At 45.4% G+C, this 25,028-nt stretch overlaps 1 protein-coding gene across 3 annotated transcripts in view; it reads right to left on the bottom strand.

Annotated features, from left to right (window-relative positions):
• LOC118508268 overlaps positions 1-25,028 on the bottom strand; it is a 75,766-nt gene that overhangs the window by 21,948 nt on the left and 28,790 nt on the right. For 2 of the 3 annotated variants that reach the window (XM_036047906.1, XM_036047905.1), the window contains exon 3: positions 15,421-15,492. The exons of the other annotated variant lie outside the window; for it this stretch is intronic. The gene's annotated coding sequence lies outside the window, so the exon portion shown is untranslated. The remainder of the gene's footprint in view (positions 1-15,420; positions 15,493-25,028) is intronic. 3 annotated transcript variants of the gene reach the window in all.

Here is a 25,028-nt window from a genome sequence, read left to right as displayed (position 1 = left end):
GGAGAAGGAAATCCGTGAACCAATTAACCCTGAACCGCGAGCACCGCACCGCGTTCCCTGGAAACCGACCCGATGGCAATTAGGTTGGCCACTGTTTGCTTCCATCGGGAGCTAACCGATATCGCGTATCTGAGGTTTGTCTACACGGCCGAAGGTTAAGGTAAGGGGGCGTAGAACTTGACTTCCACCAGCGTTGTTAGTCCCAGTTACCTGCATCCCATGCCGTTGGTGAATGCGAAAGAGAATGATTTATTCCTAGCGAAGACTGTGCGGCATTTTACAATTAAAGCCTGTAAGTCCCCATTTACAGTATACCTTTAACAGTAGCATTCGATCGATTCGTATCGCTTCCGGTACCGGTGTGAAGTCATGCTGATCATCAAAACCACACCACTACTACACCGCAAACTTACACGCTCGATTGCTTCCAGCACATTCCCGACACTAACGTGTGATGGACGCATGGTTGGGCACACTCATCGAACCCACAGCGACAAGCTGCTTTTCGCTCACGTCTGATCGATTCGCCGGTTTCGTCCGTTTTGGATGCGATAAAACATTCATACCGCCCGCCTTCTGGGCGATCTACCTCAAGCATTTCGAGTGGTGCACAAAATGTGACAAATATTATCACAGAACGCATATCGCGCGTGCTTTAAGGTGACGGGTTGACTCCGCGTCACGCGTTTCATCAGACAGGCACGTTTGCGTTTCCAGCGTAATTAGCTTTATTTCGGAGCAGTGGTGTCGTGTGCCCAAAGTGTACCTATTGCAACAAAGCAGTTGGAGAAGGTGTAACACACGAACCTATCAGGGAAGGGAGAGCCTTTTTGTGCGTGGTGTCAATTACATTTGGTTCAAATAATTTGTGTGTCTGAGTAATGGAGAACGAGAATGCAATAATGAAGGCCCTCAGTTCTTGTAACAATGTTCGCACATTCATAAATGGTGCACCTCAACGCGTGCTGTTGAAACCACATGAAGGTAAAAGCTCTAAAATGAACTCATCTACTTAAATTTTAGGGTATTCGGCAACGAGAGCACTGGTTTCAAATCCCATCCGGGACCGTCAAGCCGAAGAGGGACCAGGACTGCCTATCCCCAACTATAAGTAAATCAAATCAAGGATGTCAGAAATGGTGGTGGTTGGTCTTGAGTGAATAAATAAAGTGAAGAACGAAGAACTCGGCAAAGCACGACCCAACAAAAACACGATCATCCTATTTTCAATTCTCGACTAGAGATAGACGTATCTTCGTTTTCATGCCAAAAGCCTTTATCGTTAAGCATCTTATACCAAGACAGACCTAAGTCGTTGGAGAAATCGTCTCTAAAAGGACCAAATATTGGAGTCTTTGTGCCTGTCAATAAGCGATAATCAAGAAATAAAGTATCTTAATTGCTCTCTCTCTTTCTTTCTCTCTCTCACTCGCTCTCTTTCTCTATCTCTCTTTTCTTGTCCTAACAACCTCTTACTAAGGTTATTCCTGCGATTTCTGGCTTACTAGACGACTTCATGATACCACGTAGTTGTATGGTCAGTACTCACTACGAAGAAAGGATCCGGTGGGATTTGAGCATCGATCCTGCCGTATGAAGACCGGCGCCGTTGTCGCCTCTACCACCGGGCCGGGGGCTGGCCACAACTATCTTGATTGCTAACGAGTTTCAATAAAGATCGAAAGTAGAACAAAGACCACAGTTCTACTGCAAAGAAACTATAAGCACCAACAGGAGTACTTGTTTAAGATAGTTATTAACATTAAAATTAAACTCATTTAATGCATTTTAATTTTTTTCCGTATCAAAATCACATCAAAATGTTAAAATGTTATCACACCCCACTGCCAATCTCACCACGATTGGGTTAATACAGCCAGATTAGGCAGTACTTAACTCGCTTATGCCTCTTTGGCAAGAATCTTGTCGTTCTTTGTACCACTCATCCAACATAAAAGAGTCCTTTGACCTGAGTATAATTTTAACATCCCGCATCCCCCGGTACGTTCACCTAAAAAAGGGTACCGAGCTATAATGGTGGCTAAGTACTCACGCGGCAGTAATCTCGCGCTGGTCGTGTTGTAAATCTTGAAGCACATTTAAGACGACATGTTTGGTCTCAAGCATGGCCATGCGTTCACTAGCGTTACTAGGGTGGGATTAGGTAGGGTTTCATTACCAAACCACCGGCAGACGGTATGGCGGCCGTTTTTTGTTCTTTCTTTCTTGTGGCTTTCCAAGTGAGTGTGTCTCGGTGAGATTTGCTTCCGGTATTCTCACCTAACACACCGTTCGGGGTTAACCGGATCCAACCGGCTGCTGACGAATGTAATAAAAACCTTATTTATTCCCTCCCACAACGCGACATCATTGACAAGCGTGGAAACGGCTGAGCCGACAGTGCATAGAGAGAGAGAGAGAGAGAGAGAGAGAGAGAGAGAGAGAGTACACTAGCGGATTACAGGGTGCAAGAAGAATACTACACACCGGCTCACACACACACACCGACACAGGAGATGAAGAAAAAACACTTTGTACGAAAATAAACTGGCCACACTTTTGTTGTGCAGGAGTAGTAGGATCTGCCTGGTGGGAAACGACATCGCGACAACGAACCAAAAAAAAACAAACCCCCGGTGGTAATAAAAATTTACACTTCGTTCATGTTGCCATCCCACGCTCGAAGGGACGGCTTAACTTTTTAGAATGGTCCGAATTTTCTCGTAACCCCCCTCGAAAAAAAAAATTACCACTCGCGAAAGCAAAAGAAATGCTCGGAAAATTCCCTATTACACAATGTGCCAAAGCCTTTCGGTACCGCTGGATTGGGCTTAGCCGAAAAATTATGGCTCTTTGGAGTGCTTTTCCGCGGACCATTCTCCACGCGTGTGTGTGTGTGCGCCTTTGAGCTAATGTTTTATTTAAACGTTCTCCGGTTGCATGTGGTCCCAGGTGGGATGGGGTGAATCCGGCCGATGCACTTGAGGCACGTGAAACAAACCACCGAAAACGAGCTTTTCCACACAAAGCTTTGCAGCGGGTAGAAGGATGTAACAGCCATTTTGTTTTTGGTCTTTCGAAGTGGAGCAAAATATAATTCCTTCATACAGAATGAACGATAAACAGTTTGGAATGTTGGCCACCAACTTTCGCTAGCCTCCTCCCCCCCCCCTCCCCCCCATTTGAGGCACTCATTAGCGAGTGAAGTGGCAAGTACAGTAGTTACTACTACGCTGGACGCAAAAGGGAACTGGCGGCCACTGAAGGATCGTGTGAAAAACTTTATAATCCGTTTTTCCATCGCAAGGCCACAACGGGCAAGGCTTGTTGGTTGGATCTATTTTTAGCCACCCTCGCCGAAAGGGGCAGAATTTTGCTAATGGCTCTCGCGCACTACAGTGCTTGTAGTAAATTTATAATTAAATTACAATTCTATTACTACTCCGGTGAACGCAAATTTTCAATCCACAATTTACTTTAACAAATTTTCTTCAAGCTTTTTCATATTTATTACCAAACTTTGGGTGGCTTTTAGTTCCCGCTCCGGTTCGATTTGCTGCTGGCAATTAAATTGACCATCCACCGACAGCAGCATCAGTTCAAACCCGCTCGAGCGGAAAATTTTATTTTCATCCTTTCTTTCCCCAGTTTTCCATCATCCAGAAACTGTACCATCACAGTTTCTCGTTTGCTTTAGGTTTGCTAGCAAAAGTTTTGCTGCTTTGCCCACTATTGTCGGTATTCACCAAAACTCGTTCCTGCGTTACATGTTGACAAGGAAGGGGTTGAGTTTTTGCTATTGATTGTTTTACGGGCCACCAACTCCTATGTCGGACACTTTCTCAGCTCAGCTGTGACGTACCGATGGGAAGTTTTTGGATAGATTAAATGCGAGAGTAATGGTGGGGGGTTTTTGGGGTTTTCAGATGATGTTTGATGCATTGTATTCATGGGAAAACTTTACACAGCGATCCTTTTCGCTCAGTTTTCAACGGTGAGGAGTCAAGGAGACTCATTTAACCGATTCATTGATTCACTGTGTTGGGTCAGATAATCAGCATCTTCTGGGAAGATTGGATGAGATTTGATTTTGCTAGTTCGAGTGGAGAAGTTTAAGTGAGCCATTTATTGTAAAGTCTTCAAAAACTTGTTTAAAGTATTCCTTTTGAAAATTCGAATCAATAAATCTCACTTAATTGGTTATCATAGAAAACTTAACATAATATTCTGGGATGAGTTTTAGACGTCCTTCTTCAGTTTGTGATGTCCTCACTGAGGACTCTATTAAGGTCTATGTTAGTTTTTGAAAGCAAAACTCCCAGTTCCAGGACAGATGGTATAATGGTAGCGACATCAGTATCTTTAATGATGGAGCTTCCACAAAGTCTCAGCTCAACGATATCCCCGTACGAGCCATTCGAGCATTCCGATGTCATAGTAAATGCAAATCAGCCTTCAAAATAAAAATAACCCAAATTAAGAAGAATGAAAATGGAAAGAAGCAGGAACTCATTCCTCATCCACCATCAAGTAAATTGATCCTTCCTTCCAAAATTGCCTCTCCATCCTAATAATGGAACCACGTGCCGCGGAGAACAGCTCGAGTCAACTCCTATTACATCCGCTGCTGGAAGAGGCGACGGCTTCGTCTAATGTCTGTACTGTATGCAATTTTAGATTCTGATGTTTTCATCCTTCTTCTTCTTCTGTGGCACTACAACCTTGAGAGGTCTCGGCCTGCCATTTCAGGCTTTCTGTGACTTAATTATACCCGTAGAAAAGTAGTCAGCCTTTCGTACGGGGAGGCGGTCTGGATGGGATTTGAACCCCGGCCCTGCCGTGTGAAGACCGGCGCCGCTGTCGCCTCGGCCACCGGACCGTCTCGATGTTTTCATCCGGTAGGAGTTAATTTATTCGGCGTAGGATTGCTTGCGGAATTCTCCAAACAACGCCACCAAAAATCCAAGTATTCATGAATTTTCGCAAATTGAACGCATCCTGTAGCAGTAATCAACCATTAAGCATCGGGCAGGAGAATCAACATGCCAGGCGTACCTGTGATACTTTAACCTATCCTTCCCAGTCACCACACACAACCACTCCAGTTCGCAGGCCCACACCTTTGGGCGACCCTTTTTTCTTTGCTGAAAAGGATCCACAGGGGTCGGGCAAAAGGTCTAGTGAACCGCATTTACATCCTCCAGCGAAGTTCAGTGTGGGGCAACGTAACATGGCACACAACACCCTCGGGGAAACAACCGGGAGCGAATGGTTTGAATTTCTTATTGATCAGTAAGGTCAAGTTCAGTGTTCGTACGGCCGTACGAAGGGCCATTTTTCAGTTTATCCACATTCTAGTAGAGGGAGTAGGAGGACCGTGTCCTAATGGCTTATCAGAAGGGCTCTCAGTGGACGGGCTGAACAAAAGGCAAGCACCATTGTTCACTTAGAGTGTTCCGATGTCCACAGGACGGTCAGGAGGTCAGGAAAATTTCGTCGAAAGATTATACTCCCGAGAGATCATGTATCATTGAAGTTCACTGTGGTGGACGACAACAACGCGAGCGTTCCGGGAGCGGGCTTTCAGTGAAATTTGTAACGATTCCAAACGTGATTAACCCTTTTTTGTACCGTCCCTTCGGACATGATGTCTGTCTGCGTTTAATGAAGCGCCATAAATTAACAATTGCACCACACGCACACAATGTGCCGTTCGACCGTATTAGTGCGAGAAGCCATTTCGTTATAAATTTCCGGAAAAGCGGAAATATTTATTTTACCAAACATCCCTCCTTCGCGGGATGAATGTGTTCCGGGGGACCGGATGGCGGCCAGAATTTATTGTGCGCTCGCATTGTGTACCGTGCAACCCCCGATACCGTATCACTTGTTTGGGTGTAATTTTGTGCAACATAATTACAACACCATTGCACCGAGCGGGTACGAAATCGACCGTTCGACCGCCATAATACACCACGACCCTGTAGCATGAATTTGCCATTAAGTTTTAGAATTTATTGCCCTGCTGCTTTGCTGCCTGCTGGGCGATGGCCGATGGCTCGTCAAGCGACGATGCAAACGCTCGCCCGTACTTGCAACACACGACCCAACAATGGACGAACGTGGTGTGGCGAGTTGAGCTCGAGTTTCCGACATTTTCGGCTGACGTCATCGATGTTGCAAGCTTTGCATTTGCACACAACCAAGCAGAGCGGGATTTTATTTATTGTGCCGCTTCCCGGAACGGTTATGGGCTTTTCGCTCAGCACAGGACATGCAGTGCTGAAAACATGTTGCGCTCAGGGGAAAACTTGCACTACATGCACCCTGCAAGCGTGGAAAGATGCTGCTGACAAGGCTCCGGGTTAGGGGACCAGATTTTAAACTCCACCGAGACTGAACCGTGAAGCTTTTGAATGTATTATGAAGGAATAAAATCATTCCCGGAAGTCAGTCAGGTTCGGTATTCGGGAGGATTTTCACCAGCCTCATCTCTGTATACAGCGCATTTTTGATGCTATGAAAAACAATGTTAAAGTTTTATTGTAAAAGTTCTATGGGAAAGACCATTCTCTTCCTTCTGCCCGTTGGTCGCCGGTAGGTTCGACTACAGAACGAATTTAAAATTAATAGAAAACTGGGTGTAAGATTGAGTTCGTGTAGCATGCCCCCGAACCATGCCTACCGCTAGATAATCTCATACATTTTTAAACTACATCGATACATCATTTCTCCCGATCGAAATTGTGTTTCGGGGAATGCGATTCATAATAGATTAGCGTGCTACTGCGAGAACCTTCCCCTCAATTAGTGAACCAAACGTAAGAGCTTCAGCATCTTGGAAGCACTTCAAGAGAGCTATTACAACAAGCGATAGTGGCAATTCTAATTGGGGAAAATCCCTCTCCAATCACACACACGCGCGCCCTGATTGTGGTCACTAGTGTTGTCATTTTTCAATTAAAATCTCATCTAGTGTGTCTGTCTGTCTGGGGAATAAAAAAGACAACTCGCTGGGTGATTTATTAACTGAAATCACGTTTCCAGCAACGATTTTCAAACCGGAAGCAAATGCTTTACTTTGGCTAAAACGTGCCGCCAATACGATACGGCGGAAAGGCAGGCTGTTGTTTCCTTCCGCTAGATGTTGATTCTGATTTGAAGCGTAACCTGAAGCCGGTTCTAAGGGCACGAGGGTACGGGACTAATGGGCGCCGTAAGTATGCGCTGGTGTTAATATGTGACGGCGTGTGATGTCCGATGGGCAGAACGATTACGCTATTAACATTAGCAATGTGGCAAAAAGGTTTTTGTGTTGGTTGGACTGGGTTGTTGGTTCACATGGGCTTTTAATAAATTGAACGCTTAATGACATGCTAATTTGCGAACTATTTAAATAACATTTATTCCATTCATATCTTTCATCACGTGTTTCTATGAGATCTGGGCCGGGTTTTGTAAGGGTGCTATATTAGTCTTCTTCATAACCGTACGATAAGCTTCGGAGTTCTATTTGGTATTTTTGGAATCTTCCCAGGCTTGGTTGAATGATGATTACCAAATTTTCAGTCAATTGAAAAGAGATGGATAGTATTGAGGGCTCTAAGCTATCGTCAAGATCCTCTTCATGCTAGAGAGGCCCATTAAAGACTCGGAGGTGTTAACTTCAGGAGCCATCGTTAAGTTAATCCCGAACCTGGTATGAGCTTATTACATTGCGCGGCAGATTTATAGTCCCAGAACTCCCATATATCTCTGACGACTCTGATCAAAACTTACCTTCTTCGTAGCGTTCGAGAAGAAGAGGCTCAGAATAATTTTTGTCCATGTTTGTGTGGAAGGACAATGGAATATTCGTTACAATGATAAGCTCTACGAGCTGTACGAAGATCTCACCATCGTGTAGTGAATTAGACTCTCCAGGCACCGGTACGCTGGATGAGTCTTGAGAATGATACCGGACGCCCCATCCCGTGAAGTACTTCCAGGCCGTGCACATGGACAGAGGAGACGTGATAGGCCCAGATTGAGATGGAATGATGCCATTGATGCATCCGCCAGAACGGCCTGGATATTGGATTGGTAGACGACGGCCCACTACCGTAAGCGATATTGAGAATTGTTGCAGTTGACTTCGGATAATCAAAGTCGTCCATAGCATCAACTATTTCAGGTCAAAAGTTTGAGACAAACGAGTCGCACGAAGGGGTTCTGATGGACGAAGCAGAGATTTAAAATAGTATGAATAGCCCCAGAGCTCATATATGCCTTTGAGATGTGGACTCTTTCCAAAACCGAAGAAAAAGGCCTAATCCGTTCAGATTAAGAGCAAAATGTTCAGAAGAATTTTTGGCTCCAAGGAGTGATCTTTAAGAGCTGTAATCTGGGATAACGATTTAATGAGAAAGGCACCAGACAACCCAGCCTGTGAAGACTTGTTAGACCTCCAACATGCATAATGGATGCTTGTTAGGAGTGATGGCGCTGATGAGTCCATCAGAAAGGCTGGGATATTGCTAAATCGTCTGGGAGCGTTTAAAAGGATTGCTGCAGCAGATCAAGACGTAGTATGCTATGCATTTCATACAATGCAAATGTCCATTTCTCTTCCAAGAATTCTAGTTCCCTATTTTATTGTGAAGCAAATCTGAATATTATAAATTTAATTTACATTCCACTACATTCCTCTTGTTCGAGCACAACACGCGCAAAAAACTATCCTCAAGAAACAAACACAAAAAAAAATGTAATAAAAGAACATCCATCCCGCAGATGATGCTACAGCTGTGTACGGAAAGTTTGTTACAGAAAAATCCTACACAGTACCAACATCAAACAGAACTCTCCCAAGTTATGCAATAAAACAGCCAACTGGGGGAAATAGAATAAAACATTCCCGCAAAGGCAGATTACTGGCGAAGAAAGCGAGGACGATAAGAAAGCATAATGGAAACTGTTGCTCCGGCTCGCTCCATCTCCCACCGGAGCGAGACTCCGGGAAACAAAATCAAAGCCGAGCTAGTTTTGTTTTACAAGAACCAACTAAAAGTCAGCCAACATTCTGTCCGATCAGGTAAACATTACGCTTTATTCTGGCCGCCGGCACAACCCAGACCACCGGTGAACCTCACCCCACCGGGATAATGGTAAGAACATTAGCAAAAATGTGAATACGAAGTGCAGCATCCATCGGGTACGGACGGCGGTGGAAACTTTATGAGAAAACGTGCCTCGGCAAACATTGGCCCGATCGTCGAGTACAACCGTCACCTGTTACTGGCAAGTATATGCGATTCAGCAGGCATTCAAACAGCAGAAAAAGAAAGACGAGACTTTCCGTGAAGCTCCCCAGGATTCTACCACTGCATCGGTGTTGGCCGAAAAGAAGCAGCAATCAATAGGGGACACGTCTGCGAGTATGCAATTGGTTGCAAAATTGCCGGGAATCAATTCCAAAACGATGTACTTGTTTCGCTGGTTTGGCGCAGTAGCGTTTTTGCGAAACCTGCACATTATGCTTCTCAAGGACAGCTCGAACGCTTTGGTGCCTTTTTTGGCTCCCGGTGCGGACGGATACGAGTACGGATGTTTGTGCATGTGAAGCGATGCTTTGAATGCTTCCGGGAATATGCTTCCCCGGAATGTGAAATGCGTACGACGGAAGACACAACTCGGGTTTCTCGGTAATCGCCCATGAGAGGTCCTCTTCCCGCTGCCGCCGCCGCTCGTTTGCCAATTTTTACACAGCACTCCGGAGGGAATTCCAACGCCAGTGTGCCAGTTCTGTTGGAGTATTTATACTGTACGAAAGGACCCACGCGAGGGAAAACATGCGAGTACATGCGTACCCTTGAGCACGGAATGGGTGTGGTGCACGTGTCTTGAGTCCTTGAAGAGCACGAAACATGCAACAAGAAGAAAAAAATAATCTACTGCTACCTGTCTGCTCGTAATTATTTTTCAGAGCTTCCACATGGCAGATGGGCAGACGACCAAGATCTTGAGTAACCTTAATTTATTATCTTCTAAAAATGGCCACACACACACACACTCGCTCGAGTTGTTTGATGGAAGTGGTTCCAGCTGTGACATTGATGAATTAATCCTAGAATTAGACCGATCGGCAACGGCTATTCCATTCCCTACGCTAGTGAGCAAGTGTTGATGGATGACAGAATGTACCATTTTGGTTGATCAACTGTCAGCAGTGAGAAGAGAAATTGAGGTACCTCAAACAACGCTCCAAAAATAAAGTTTCTCCCCAAAAGGATGCCTTTATCACTGATCACGAATGTAGGTTAGCCGCTCGGAATTCTGATGCTATCAGTTTCGCATATCTCCAGTCATGCGAATGTATTTCACCCGGTTCGGAGTTCCAGCCACCGCGAGACAACCGGGTGCCAATGGCAACTCGCCGAAACAAGTACTCGTAATGTCGTCTACCCGTCATCTGATCGCCGGGCAAACCATTTTTGGTAGACGGCATGTCGTCGTTCATCATCGTTTCCACAGAGGTCCCGCGCGTGTCGCAAGATGAAACCGATGGAACCCATCTTAAGCCGCTCCACCCGCGAAACCCATTTGAGGGTGAATCATCACCAGCAACACGAAACTGGTTGACTTCTGGGTCGCATTAAGCTCCGGAAAGACAAATTGAAGCAGTGTCATCTCGGGGGTAGCGTTACGGTCATGAGTTGACATTCCCAGCCCAGCTCACAGTCGGGGCTTCCCAGCGCGAATAAAATATATGCAAACGCGTCGGCGGAAAGAAAGTGTCAATGCTCGAAGATCTGACATCTGATTGTTCGGCGATACTTGCCGGTATGTCCTCGCGCAAGTTTTTTTTTCTGTCCGCGCCATCGAGACACTTCGCAACAAGCTTCCTTCTTTTGTGTGGCTGCAGCGAAACACACGACTGGCGTGACATGTAGAATTTAGAGGTTGGGGCTGGAAAAAAACGGGGCAAAACACCCGCCCAGCACCTTTCTGACGGGCTGTCCTCACAGCTTGACATTGACCACAGGATCGGTGCTCGGGAGCACCCACAGTTTGAGTTTTGAATTTCACCAGACTGGCTGACGACGCTGCGTGAACATCGGAATGGATGAATGGGCTAAGAGGAAGGAAAAAAATAAACCCTGGGAAGGAACGAAGGCAACTTTGGAGTTTTTTGAGTTTTTTTCGCTTCTGCCATCGTCGTTATTAGTTCTCAAAGTTTGCTGTGTAATCCGACAGGGTAAGATAGATGGCATTTGGCCGTATTTAAATTATCTTCCCCGGTTTTTTGCATGACGATTAAAAATGAAGCTTGTCACACCGGAGTACCTTAGCTTGTTTGCGTTGAGTTTAAGCTGTTTTAAATTCAAAATTTGATCGATAAAATGGTCCATTTAATTTATCGCTCTTCAATAAAGTGTGTGCTGTGTGGTGTTTTAATCGTTCCCCATCTTTCCCATGCGGTGGACTTGGGGGCTCTATTTCTGGAAGTCCGACGGTTCCGTGGGTGGGTTCCCGCTCATGCTGGGCCACGCGGGCAGGCGCAGTATCAGCTGACGAGCTATGCTTTTGCGGTCAGCAACAGTGACACGCGAACCTAGCACGCTGGCGAAAGCCATTAGTATTAAGATCGTTCGAGAAGCGAACCATTTTCGACCTTTCGCTTTTGTTTTGTGTACGACGATTTTTTTTCTCTCTCCCTGGTTTCATCAGACCATTCTTGGCACGATGGCCAAGACGGCTGGGCGATTATATATAAACACACACACATTTCGTTCGACGGCGATTCATCAGAAAGGTAGGGCCCACAGCAACGCTCAGAATGGCTCAAATGAGGCCCCCAGACCGCTATAGAGTGACGAAGATTGATATTATGAGAATGTATTAGTGCGGTAAGAAATGAAATACATAATGAGTTAATGAACTTGGAAGGCTTTCTAAAACTGCGTTCTCGAGAAAGAGAGTGTTACGTAAGCTGGACAATGTTGTGAAATCACGGGTTCGCTCTTAAATGACCGATAACGTCAATGTTTGACATTTAAAAGTTAACGTTCTGTTGAATGATTTTGACGCTGAGTGCATTTGTTTGTTTCTGTGAAGCTCTAAAAACGCCATTTTGATACTGAATCCAGACGGGTTGCTATCTCAAAACTACAAGCTCACGGGGGTCATAAAGGAAGCTAAAAATGGACAAACTACATCGATTACATTGGTCCGCGCTTAATGATTCTTCCATCGGTTGATGCTTACCGAAATTGCAGAGCAATAATTTTCGATCGATACACAAAACAGGCTTGGTCGAACCAGCCAGACTGGCACCAGGAGAGGAGAGTGCTGTGTACAATCACAGTCACAGTTTGTGTTCGGGTTACATATATACATCTGACTGCAAGAGCTGCCAATTGAGCCTTTTGTTAATACATTGATGATATTAGTCCAGTGGGTTACTTATAAAAGCAGCGCCATCTGTTGGGAAAATGAGTACTGTAAGAAATTGAGAGATTAAACCAATGGTTTTGAGGCTTATTTGACGTTGGTCTTATCACAATCTATCTCTTGCTCTCTCTCTCTCTCTCTCTCTCTCTCTCTCTTTTATCGCTCTATCTCTCTCTCTCTTTTCTTGGCTTCTAAGGTCATGTCTACCATTTTTGACTGTTGGACTTATTGATACCTCGTAGTTGGATAGTCAATCGTAGCTCGAAGGTGAAGACCGGCGCAGCTGTGGCTTTAAGCATCGGGAGGCCGTCTCTTAGCAGTACGTCTTCAGGATAAAACTTGGTGATTACTGGCATCAATTGAAGAATTAAAGCAAGAGTCAAAACGCTATATATATATTGGCCCAACTGCATAAACTGCAACTTTACGTCTTAGTCGCTAAAGTCTCACATATTGGTGAAACGGCTGTTCGATTACAACGATTGCTTGCGTTAGCATTTATCAAACATCGTGTCACCGGCAGTGGGGTGGGGTTTTACCAACTCCTGCACACACCTCCACCAACAGCTGGGAATTCATAAATTTCACCAAACTTTGGAAACATTTGTCATTCCGGTCAGCAAGCGCAACCCCTTTTTCCCGACATTACTGCTCGCCTGCGGATACTGAGGGCAGAAAACCCCTGGCCACCGATTCCCGTTCCGATAACCGGTCTCTCCAAATACGGTACCGGACGAATTCCCATTCATGTCGCATGCCCCTTTTTCGTCACAACGATCAGACAATCCCCGGGAGCTGACTCACACTCCGGGTCCGGGAGGTTCGTTCGGTAAATTCTGTACCACCGCACGAGCTAGATTCTATGCTGTATGGGCGAGATGGAACTCTCATCAATAAAACGAAAAAGCTGCAGACCTCACCACAGACCGAATGGGACCACAACAAATCATAAAATTAGCATGGCTAGCTTTGTTGGGATGATTTTGAAAGCGGTGGTGTGGACGCATTTTTATCACTTCCTACACTACCTTCCGTCCGTAACGAGATGTTGCGAGCTCGGATGTTGGAATTGATTGTAGGAAGCACCTGTTAGTGTTTTGTCACTTGTCCAACCACCAACAAAAAAGGAGAGCATCTCTGTTCTACCATTTCAGCCAAGATCGACAGCCATCGACGCAAATCGATACCCACCACCAGCATCCCCTAATCGCTTCATTGTGATCGTTAGTGTGATCGTTGCCGGCAGCAGCGCGGTCCACCTGAGGGTTGTGGTTTCATTTGCATACTAAACAACGTGCCGCAGGATGAAACGAAAGTATTTATTCCACCGCACGACCATTTCTGATGGTGTGATAAATGCCCGACAGTGACCGTTTTGGTCCTGGAAAAAAAGCGTCACCGGTGAGTAGCGTGCCGGTGAACCGAGCGCGTAAATTAGCTCGACGAAGGTGGTTTGCCAACCATCAATCTTTGTACTGGAACGTTCCTTCTTCCTGGTCTTCATAGTTAGCGAGCGAAGACAACGACAAGCGAAAAATGTTAATTTTGATAACGATGTGACCATGTTGGAAGCTGCTGCACTAGCCGACACGTTCGAGCACGTTCTGCACGGAGGCGTTCACGAAGCCTACGCGAGCTCTTGTTGGGGGCCTAAAGAACGAACGATTCTAAATCATATTTGTGCCGCTTTTGATGTTCCGATCGGGGAATTTATTGCAAAATTATTTAATTATTTCTCTAATTGATTCCTTGCCCTGTAGCAAAACCCGGTCAGTCAATAATTATTTATTAACACGCCACGTGTATGATGGATTGAAAAGCTAACACACTCTGATCGAAAATGGCGGAATCTGATCGCACCGCCAAGAAGTGGCCATCCATGCGTTCCATCATCCAAAGCACCTGACCTTTGCCGTACGGTCGTTCGACCGTCTGGCCTTTAGCCGGTTGTTTGACTTTCGATTTTTCATAACGCCGTTGGACATGCCATGCCGTCCACGAGTTGCAGTCACGTTCTATTCCGACGTGCCTAGACACTTCGGGTTCCGCCCCGTTCGCTCAGCTAACGAGCTCAACCTAGAACTTTCCCTCTATCTACAATGCAATCAGAAGCCGACGGCTGCGATGGGCAGGAAAATTGAATCTTCCAAACTTTGGGACACATATTTGTGGTAAAAGTTACGGTTACAGGGCTTTAAGGACTTTCCCATTGTTGTGCGAGGCGTTCTGCAAAACAGATGGCCAAGAGTCTTGTTTACTGAGAAGTTTGCTTACCGGGTTTTGCTGGCCTTAAGAATTTGGTTTGCCTACCGGGGTTTGACCGGTGTAGCTTTTTGCAAACATCGGTCGGGAGCATGCTGGAGAAGCAAGATGGACGCAAATCTTCCAGGAAAGTTGTTATTTTCTTTGGCCTTAGCATCGAGTTGGGGGGGGGGGGGAGGGAGGGGATAACTTCAACAGTAGCTTCAACCTGACGCAATACCAATTAGGTAGCAGTTCGTGATGGTTTTGAGTATAATAAAATAGACAACATAGGGTGCGATTTGTTTTTTATTGGTCAAAACAAATGTCCTTTACTTATGTTCTCAAGGAATTTTTCTTGAGATAAGACTTCCTTAACATATTTACGTAGAACCTGAACATAGAACTTTGTATAAGTATAACTAGACAGAGTCTTGCATACATCTCAGAAACAGGGTAGTAATCAAGATTCAAGGGCAAAGGATCTTCTTGAAGAGAAACTTTGACTTTGTGCCAGAAGCAAATACTGTCCTAGCAATATCTAGGACTCATTCAAAGACCGCTAGATTGCAGCCTTCTGAGTCCTGGACTGAAGTCTATAGATCATTAAACGTGACTCTAGGTACAGGAATCTCCTTGACGAAGGAGGGATGTCTAGCAACTAAGACGACAGATTTCTAGACATCTACTCTCTCTACAGCCATGTCGGGAATAAGGATCTTTTGAAAAGAAGTGGAGATAACTTACATGTCTTATGCAGATACTGTTGGATCTTCCTTTGATCACCAGCTATCGAGCGGTTATACAATTTTCTCGAATCTGTAAAGAGAATAAAACAATGAAAAAAATAATTGATGTAAGACACTCCTTAAACAGAGCTATTAAAAGAACCTCAGTATCTTTAACTGTACATTATTAATTGCAAAGCAATTAACTTCTAATAAAGAAACACACACCACTCACTTAAGCGCCATTTCCCTAAACAATGTTCACCTCCTCCACCCACTGGAGACATCCACCGACAGCATCAGGGACCATCGACAAACGTCAATCCGATTTGCATCCCCCATGGGACGACGCGTGACGCGTTCTTTGCCAGCGGTAACCAGCGTTATTTCCCCCCCTCGGGACGGCGACTTCCGGTGGACGGTGTTCCCAGACGGTCTCGGAGGTTTTGCCTGGCTATTAGGCAACAATACCGTTTACCAGCAGCTACCAGCCAGCGAATTGTTTTTGTTATCGTCTACCGTCGGACTCTGTGTGTCGGTGTGTGTGTGTGTGTGTTCGAGATCGAGCGCACACGCCTCCGGAGGGCTTGTTTTCGTGTGTACAGAGCACCGACACACAGAGTCCGACGGTAGACGATAACAAAAACAATTCGCTGGCTGGTAGCTGCTGGTAAACGGTATTGTTGCCTAATAGCCAGGCAAAACCTCCGAGACCGTCTGGGAACACCGTCCACCGGAAGTCGCCGTCCCGAGGGGGGGAAATAACGCTGGTTACCGCTGGCAAAGAACGCGTCACGCGTCGTCCCATGGGGGATGCAAATCGGATTGACGTTTGTCGATGGTCCCTGATGCTGTCGGTGGATGTCTCCAGTGGGTGGAGGAGGTGAACATTGTTTAGGGAAATGGCGCTTAAGTGAGTGGTGTGTGTTTCTTTATTAGAAGTTAATTGCTTTGCAATTAATAATGTACAGTTAAAGATACTGAGGTTCTTTTAATAGCTCTGTTTAAGGAGTGTCTTACATCAATTATTTTTTTCATTGTTTTATTCTCTTTACAGATTCGAGAAAATTGTATAACCGCTCGATAGCTGGTGATCAAAGGAAGATCCAACAGTATCTGCATAAGACATGTAAGTTATCTCCACTTCTTTTCAAAAGATCCTTATTCCCGACATGGCTGTAGAGAGAGTAGATGTCTAGAAATCTGTCGTCTTAGTTGCTAGACATCCCTCCTTCGTCAAGGAGATTCCTGTACCTAGAGTCACGTTTAATGATTTATAGACTTCAGTCCAGGACTCAGAAGGCTGCAATCTAGCGGTCTTTGAATGAGTCCTAGATATTGCTAGGACAGTATTTGCTTCTGGCACAAAGTCAAAGTTTCTCTTCAAGAAGATCCTTTGCCCTTGAATCTTGATTACTACCCTGTTTCTGAGATGTATGCAAGACTCTGTCTAGTTATACTTATACAAAGTTCTATGTTCAGGTTCTACGTAAATATGTTAAGGAAGTCTTATCTCAAGAAAAATTCCTTGAGAACATAAGTAAAGGACATTTGTTTTGACCAATAAAAAACAAATCGCACCCTATGTTGTCTATTTTATTATACTCAAAACCATCACGAACTGCTACCTAATTGGTATTGCGTCAGGTTGAAGCTACTGTTGAAGTTATCCCCTCCCTCCCCCCCCCCCCCCAACTCGATGCTAAGGCCAAAGAAAATAACAACTTTCCTGGAAGATTTGCGTCCATCTTGCTTCTCCAGCATGCTCCCGACCGATGTTTGCAAAAAGCTACACCGGTCAAACCCCGGTAGGCAAACCAAATTCTTAAGGCCAGCAAAACCCGGTAAGCAAACTTCTCAGTAAACAAGACTCTTGGCCATCTGTTTTGCAGAACGCCTCGCACAACAATGGGAAAGTCCTTAAAGCCCTGTAACCGTAACTTTTACCACAAATATGTGTCCCAAAGTTTGGAAGATTCAATTTTCCTGCCCATCGCAGCCGTCGGCTTCTGATTGCATTGTAGATAGAGGGAAAGTTCTAGGTTGAGCTCGTTAGCTGAGCGAACGGGGCGGAACCCGAAGTGTCTAGGCACGTCGGAATAGAACGTGACTGCAACTCGTGGACGGCATGGCATGTCCAACGGCGTTATGAAAAATCGAAAGTCAAACAACCGGCTAAAGGCCAGACGGTCGAACGACCGTACGGCAAAGGTCAGGTGCTTTGGATGATGGAACGCATGGATGGCCACTTCTTGGCGGTGCGATCAGATTCCGCCATTTTCGATCAGAGTGTGTTAGCTTTTCAATCCATCATACACGTGGCGTGTTAATAAATAATTATTGACTGACCGGGTTTTGCTACAGGGCAAGGAATCAATTAGAGAAATAATTAAATAATTTTGCAATAAATTCCCCGATCGGAACATCAAAAGCGGCACAAATATGATTTAGAATCGTTCGTTCTTTAGGCCCCCAACAAGAGCTCGCGTAGGCTTCGTGAACGCCTCCGTGCAGAACGTGCTCGAACGTGTCGGCTAGTGCAGCAGCTTCCAACATGGTCACATCGTTATCAAAATTAACATTTTTCGCTTGTCGTTGTCTTCGCTCGCTAACTATGAAGACCAGGAAGAAGGAACGTTCCAGTACAAAGATTGATGGTTGGCAAACCACCTTCGTCGAGCTAATTTACGCGCTCGGTTCACCGGCACGCTACTCACCGGTGACGCTTTTTTTCCAGGACCAAAACGGTCACTGTCGGGCATTTATCACACCATCAGAAATGGTCGTGCGGTGGAATAAATACTTTCGTTTCATCCTGCGGCACGTTGTTTAGTATGCAAATGAAACCACAACCCTCAGGTGGACCGCGCTGCTGCCGGCAACGATCACACTAACGATCACAATGAAGCGATTAGGGGATGCTGGTGGTGGGTATCGATTTGCGTCGATGGCTGTCGATCTTGGCTGAAATGGTAGAACAGAGATGCTCTCCTTTTTTGTTGGTGGTTGGACAAGTGACAAAACACTAACAGGTGCTTCCTACAATCAATTCCAACATCCGAGCTCGCAACATCTCGTTACGGACGGAAGGTAGTGTAGGAAGTGATAAAAATGCGTCCACACCACCGCTTTCAAAATCATCCCAACAAAGCTAGCCATGCTAATTTTATGATTTGTTGTGGTCCCATTCGGTCTGTGGTGAGGTCTGCAGCTTTTTCGTTTTATTGATGAGAGTTCCATCTCGCCCATACAGCATAGAATCTAGCTCGTGCGGTGGTACAGAATTTACCGAACGAACCTCCCGGACCCGGAGTGTGAGTCAGCTCCCGGGGATTGTCTGATCGTTGTGACGAAAAAGGGGCATGCGACATGAATGGGAATTCGTCCGGTACCGTATTTGGAGAGACCGGTTATCGGAACGGGAATCGGTGGCCAGGGGTTTTCTGCCCTCAGTATCCGCAGGCGAGCAGTAATGTCGGGAAAAAGGGGTTGCGCTTGCTGACCGGAATGACAAATGTTTCCAAAGTTTGGTGAAATTTATGAATTCCCAGCTGTTGGTGGAGGTGTGTGCAGGAGTTGGTAAAACCCCACCCCACTGCCGGTGACACGATGTTTGATAAATGCTAACGCAAGCAATCGTTGTAATCGAACAGCCGTTTCACCAATATGTGAGACTTTAGCGACTAAGACGTAAAGTTGCAGTTTATGCAGTTGGGCCAATATATATATAGCGTTTTGACTCTTGCTTTAATTCTTCAATTGATGCCAGTAATCACCAAGTTTTATCCTGAAGACGTACTGCTAAGAGACGGCCTCCCGATGCTTAAAGCCACAGCTGCGCCGGTCTTCACCTTCGAGCTACGATTGACTATCCAACTACGAGGTATCAATAAGTCCAACAGTCAAAAATGGTAGACATGACCTTAGAAGCCAAGAAAAGAGAGAGAGAGATAGAGCGATAAAAGAGAGAGAGAGAGAGAGAGAGAGAGAGAGAGCAAGAGATAGATTGTGATAAGACCAACGTCAAATAAGCCTCAAAACCATTGGTTTAATCTCTCAATTTCTTACAGTACTCATTTTCCCAACAGATGGCGCTGCTTTTATAAGTAACCCACTGGACTAATATCATCAATGTATTAACAAAAGGCTCAATTGGCAGCTCTTGCAGTCAGATGTATATATGTAACCCGAACACAAACTGTGACTGTGATTGTACACAGCACTCTCCTCTCCTGGTGCCAGTCTGGCTGGTTCGACCAAGCCTGTTTTGTGTATCGATCGAAAATTATTGCTCTGCAATTTCGGTAAGCATCAACCGATGGAAGAATCATTAAGCGCGGACCAATGTAATCGATGTAGTTTGTCCATTTTTAGCTTCCTTTATGACCCCCGTGAGCTTGTAGTTTTGAGATAGCAACCCGTCTGGATTCAGTATCAAAATGGCGTTTTTAGAGCTTCACAGAAACAAACAAATGCACTCAGCGTCAAAATCATTCAACAGAACGTTAACTTTTAAATGTCAAACATTGACGTTATCGGTCATTTAAGAGCGAACCCGTGATTTCACAACATTGTCCAGCTTACGTAACACTCTCTTTCTCGAGAACGCAGTTTTAGAAAGCCTTCCAAGTTCATTAACTCATTATGTATTTCATTTCTTACCGCACTAATACATTCTCATAATATCAATCTTCGTCACTCTATAGCGGTCTGGGGGCCTCATTTGAGCCATTCTGAGCGTTGCTGTGGGCCCTACCTTTCTGATGAATCGCCGTCGAACGAAATGTGTGTGTGTTTATATATAATCGCCCAGCCGTCTTGGCCATCGTGCCAAGAATGGTCTGATGAAACCAGGGAGAGAGAAAAAAAATCGTCGTACACAAAACAAAAGCGAAAGGTCGAAAATGGTTCGCTTCTCGAACGATCTTAATACTAATGGCTTTCGCCAGCGTGCTAGGTTCGCGTGTCACTGTTGCTGACCGCAAAAGCATAGCTCGTCAGCTGATACTGCGCCTGCCCGCGTGGCCCAGCATGAGCGGGAACCCACCCACGGAACCGTCGGACTTCCAGAAATAGAGCCCCCAAGTCCACCGCATGGGAAAGATGGGGAACGATTAAAACACCACACAGCACACACTTTATTGAAGAGCGATAAATTAAATGGACCATTTTATCGATCAAATTTTGAATTTAAAACAGCTTAAACTCAACGCAAACAAGCTAAGGTACTCCGGTGTGACAAGCTTCATTTTTAATCGTCATGCAAAAAACCGGGGAAGATAATTTAAATACGGCCAAATGCCATCTATCTTACCCTGTCGGATTACACAGCAAACTTTGAGAACTAATAACGACGATGGCAGAAGCGAAAAAAACTCAAAAAACTCCAAAGTTGCCTTCGTTCCTTCCCAGGGTTTATTTTTTTCCTTCCTCTTAGCCCATTCATCCATTCCGATGTTCACGCAGCGTCGTCAGCCAGTCTGGTGAAATTCAAAACTCAAACTGTGGGTGCTCCCGAGCACCGATCCTGTGGTCAATGTCAAGCTGTGAGGACAGCCCGTCAGAAAGGTGCTGGGCGGGTGTTTTGCCCCGTTTTTTTCCAGCCCCAACCTCTAAATTCTACATGTCACGCCAGTCGTGTGTTTCGCTGCAGCCACACAAAAGAAGGAAGCTTGTTGCGAAGTGTCTCGATGGCGCGGACAGAAAAAAAAACTTGCGCGAGGACATACCGGCAAGTATCGCCGAACAATCAGATGTCAGATCTTCGAGCATTGACACTTTCTTTCCGCCGACGCGTTTGCATATATTTTATTCGCGCTGGGAAGCCCCGACTGTGAGCTGGGCTGGGAATGTCAACTCATGACCGTAACGCTACCCCCGAGATGACACTGCTTCAATTTGTCTTTCCGGAGCTTAATGCGACCCAGAAGTCAACCAGTTTCGTGTTGCTGGTGATGATTCACCCTCAAATGGGTTTCGCGGGTGGAGCGGCTTAAGATGGGTTCCATCGGTTTCATCTTGCGACACGCGCGGGACCTCTGTGGAAACGATGATGAACGACGACATGCCGTCTACCAAAAATGGTTTGCCCGGCGATCAGATGACGGGTAGACGACATTACGAGTACTTGTACTTGTTGAGGGCTTGTTTTCGTGTGTACAGAGCACCGACACCAGCATAATGCCGACCTACCGTCTCGATCAAGCTGAATAAATGTTTATGTGCATGTAAATTAAATTTAAATTAAATACACCCTGTGGCCGGATTGGGGCGCGGGGATTCATGTTGACACTGGGCGGCGAGGTGCCGCTCGTTGGTTGGTTTTTGACGCAAATCGCGCCGGACGGTTTCGCGCGAAGTTTGTTGGACTGATTGATTGGGCCTGAATTTCGATAGTATTCAGACAGGTGACATCGTTTCTGGTGAGGTTACAAATTTTGCGTATTTTAAATTAAACGACTTGCTTTCGCTTAATTCCAGTAACTCATCGACGAGGTACATTTCGATGAAGAAACACATGCAACGCAGATTAAACTAGCACCTATTAAATGGGGTTTTCGGTTCGAGAACATTCGTCCGTTTCGGGCAGCAGCACGAATCCAGCACGTTCCCATCACGATAAATGATGCCAAATCCGGATAAATAGACGAAGCTGCCTTTCCGATCGATATAACATTTATTTTTTATTTTAAACACTAGCTCACCACTCACCCATCACGCAGGATTATTTATTTGTGCATCATTACCGATACCTGCAGCGATTCGAATCTGGTCGGTGTTTTTTTTTTTTTGCTGGCCCACAGCACACATAAAATTCACCAGCAGACTTTATCTGTTTGTTCCATCCCAGCCAGCTGAAGCGCAGCTTGCTGACTCTCGTGCACAGTGTTAGTGTAGACAGAATGTAATTAACAGCGGCATTATGCAGTGCGAACGTTTATCCATCTGGTTCTTATCATTCACCATCCGATTTGCGCCCTGTGAATCATTTTGAGCTGTGAGTGTTCGTGTCGAGCCATCAGCCCCATCCATGTGAAATAATCCGATAAATCCAACTTCGTTGCTTCGGAATCAAAGCTATTCTTACTTTTCGCTCATTCACTCATTCATTCATATTAAAACAAATAGTAACACAACACAAAATCACCGAACTTCGTTTTTTTTTTAACTCGAGCATATTATGTCGTTTAATCCAACCCCCCCGTTCACGGTTCCATTGTTACAATTCAAATGAACAATGCACTGGGTGTCACTCATTCGTCACCGAAGCTTTGTCAAACAATCGTACAAAAGCTTTTGCGCTAATTGCTCCGGTATCCGGCATGTTCGGGGGGCCAGGTAAGAGCTCGGTGCTATGCATCATGCAAATGGGCGAAAGTTCCCTTGGTTCCCTTGAGGTTGACATGGAAAGCAATTTGGTTTAGCGGGACGGACGGAGGATGAACGATGCGAGGACGAAATACTAACCGAACGAATTTGGTCGGTAGTTTGTAGCTGGTGCAATATGGAAATGGGCTTTTGTAAGCAGTGGGTGAAGAAAATAGTTCTTTTCAAAGAAAATTTTCAAAATAAGATTCTTTTTGGGAAATTATATCGAGGTCTGGTTGGTAAAAAATTAGAACTTATTACAAAAAATTTTAAGAATTCAGACAACACCTAGATCTAAGTAACACATCGTTCCAAATGTTCTTAGAATACGCCAACATCTCGTTTATCCGGGGTTTTTGGGATATTCGCAAACCCCTGGACATGGTTTAACCGTGCTCATTTGAAATGACAGTTTGAGATGGATGATCTGTCATTTCGATTTGAATGTTTACGGAGGGATGCTTCTTAATTTTCTCAAGGTTGCTGAGAAGTCTTCAACCAACTAACCTGCTAAGTCTTTATTTTATAATTAAAGTATAAATAAACTAGTTCGACAAGAGTTTGCATTTTTTTTAAACGACCTCTTATCCTTTTTTGTATTTTCCGTGTAAATGGGCACAAATATAGACTCCTCAGCCACAAACACAAACAAGACTATGCAACAATGCTGTACTGCTCCAAACTTTTCCACCAACCCAATCCGTCCGGTAAATATTCCACCAAAACGATGCACTTCACAATGTGCCCCCGCGTCTTTGCACTGACGCCAAACGAGCCTGCTACCCGGTGGCGGTGTGTAATTGCTGTTTTAATTAAATTTCAGCTACCGAACTAGAAGTTTCGCTACCTCCAAAATAATAGCGACCCACGGAACGAACGCTGCGCTCCCATTGTAAGAAGGACCGGTCGGCTGTGACGCTCATAAAACCGTCGATCGAGGAACCGTCGAAACCATCGAGTGTGGAAGATTCCCGAGGCGCTGGAGAATATCGCTGGGGATACGAACGCGTTACGGACGATTGCCGTTCGCGCGTTAATTGGAATCAAAACCGATCATTTACGGACGACGGTACTCGACACCCGGCATTCATCCAGTAGTTGACAAGTCATTGGCAATTAATGCTCGCCGGTTGGCGGAGTGGACGGAACGCCGACCTCCGAGTGTGACGCAAGAACATGACCGGTGCGAAAAATTACCCTTTACACCGACGCCCCGGCGAACTAGAGGGATTCCGCGTTCTCGTGTCCGTGTCGGTCAAAGGTTTGTGTTTCCGGTGCGTTGGTGATGGATGGTGGGACTCCTGTGCGAGCTACTAGATCGGATTAATTGCTCCCCTTTTGCTGGAACTGGTATGTTTGTTTACACACATCCAGCCATCAGAACTATCGTGCCGGTAGATTTATATAACAACGCGTTCGAAATATCCCTTCTAATGAGCTGGAGCTGAGTTCGTGTTCTGACAAGTAATGTCCAACGGTCTTATGTCATAAGTATACATGGTCGCTGCCTAACAAAACCCCCCCACCATGATTACCACCGGCAGCGGCAACAAGATCACCAGACATCGAAATTAAAGCTTGGCAATGTTACAACAACAAAAATAATGCAACAAACCTCCCAAATCACCTTCCGCCTAGTGGTGAACTCGCGACCAGAGTCCACCATTATGGATTACGATGCTCTCGGACAGGCTTGATCTAATTAAAGTCTTCATTTCAGTCTTCTCTCGCACCAAGGTGAAATACTTCTTGCATCGCACATACATACACATACAGTGCTGACAGGTCTGATGCTGCCTGATGATGTTAGAAGTAGGAAGCAGTTGTTCACTGCTGACACCTGTCAGTAGTATGTCACCGTATTCATGGCGTGGTGGCAGAACACGGATATGGATGGAAAATGATTGTAAACGTATTTTAACTCTCGTTCTTGTTATGTTTCGCTTTTCTTTGCCCTGATGGGAATCGCTCAGCGAGGTTCTTCTCGTTCGTCCACAACTTCACTCAAGTGATTGCGTTGGGGATTCGCTTCGGGTACCACGGTACCAATAAAAAACTCACTCCTAGAACTCGCTGGGGATTCCTTCTCGCATCCTTGTAGCATACAGATTCGCACCTGTGAAACTGTGGTTGGCTATGGCGAAGGTATTTATAGCTCACTGCCGCTGGTGTTGCCTTGTCCTTGTCTGTGCATACTGGTGCACCACGACCACCATCCGTACCGAAGCTGCTGATGCATTAATAATTCATTAAAGGTTA

Source organism: Anopheles stephensi, chromosome 2, assembly GCF_013141755.1.
Source record: "Anopheles stephensi strain Indian chromosome 2, UCI_ANSTEP_V1.0, whole genome shotgun sequence".
Lineage (NCBI taxonomy): Eukaryota > Metazoa > Arthropoda > Insecta > Diptera > Culicidae > Anopheles > Anopheles stephensi.
The sequence above is the reverse complement of the archived record's forward strand: the minus strand, read 5'-3'. Positions and strand labels throughout refer to the sequence as shown.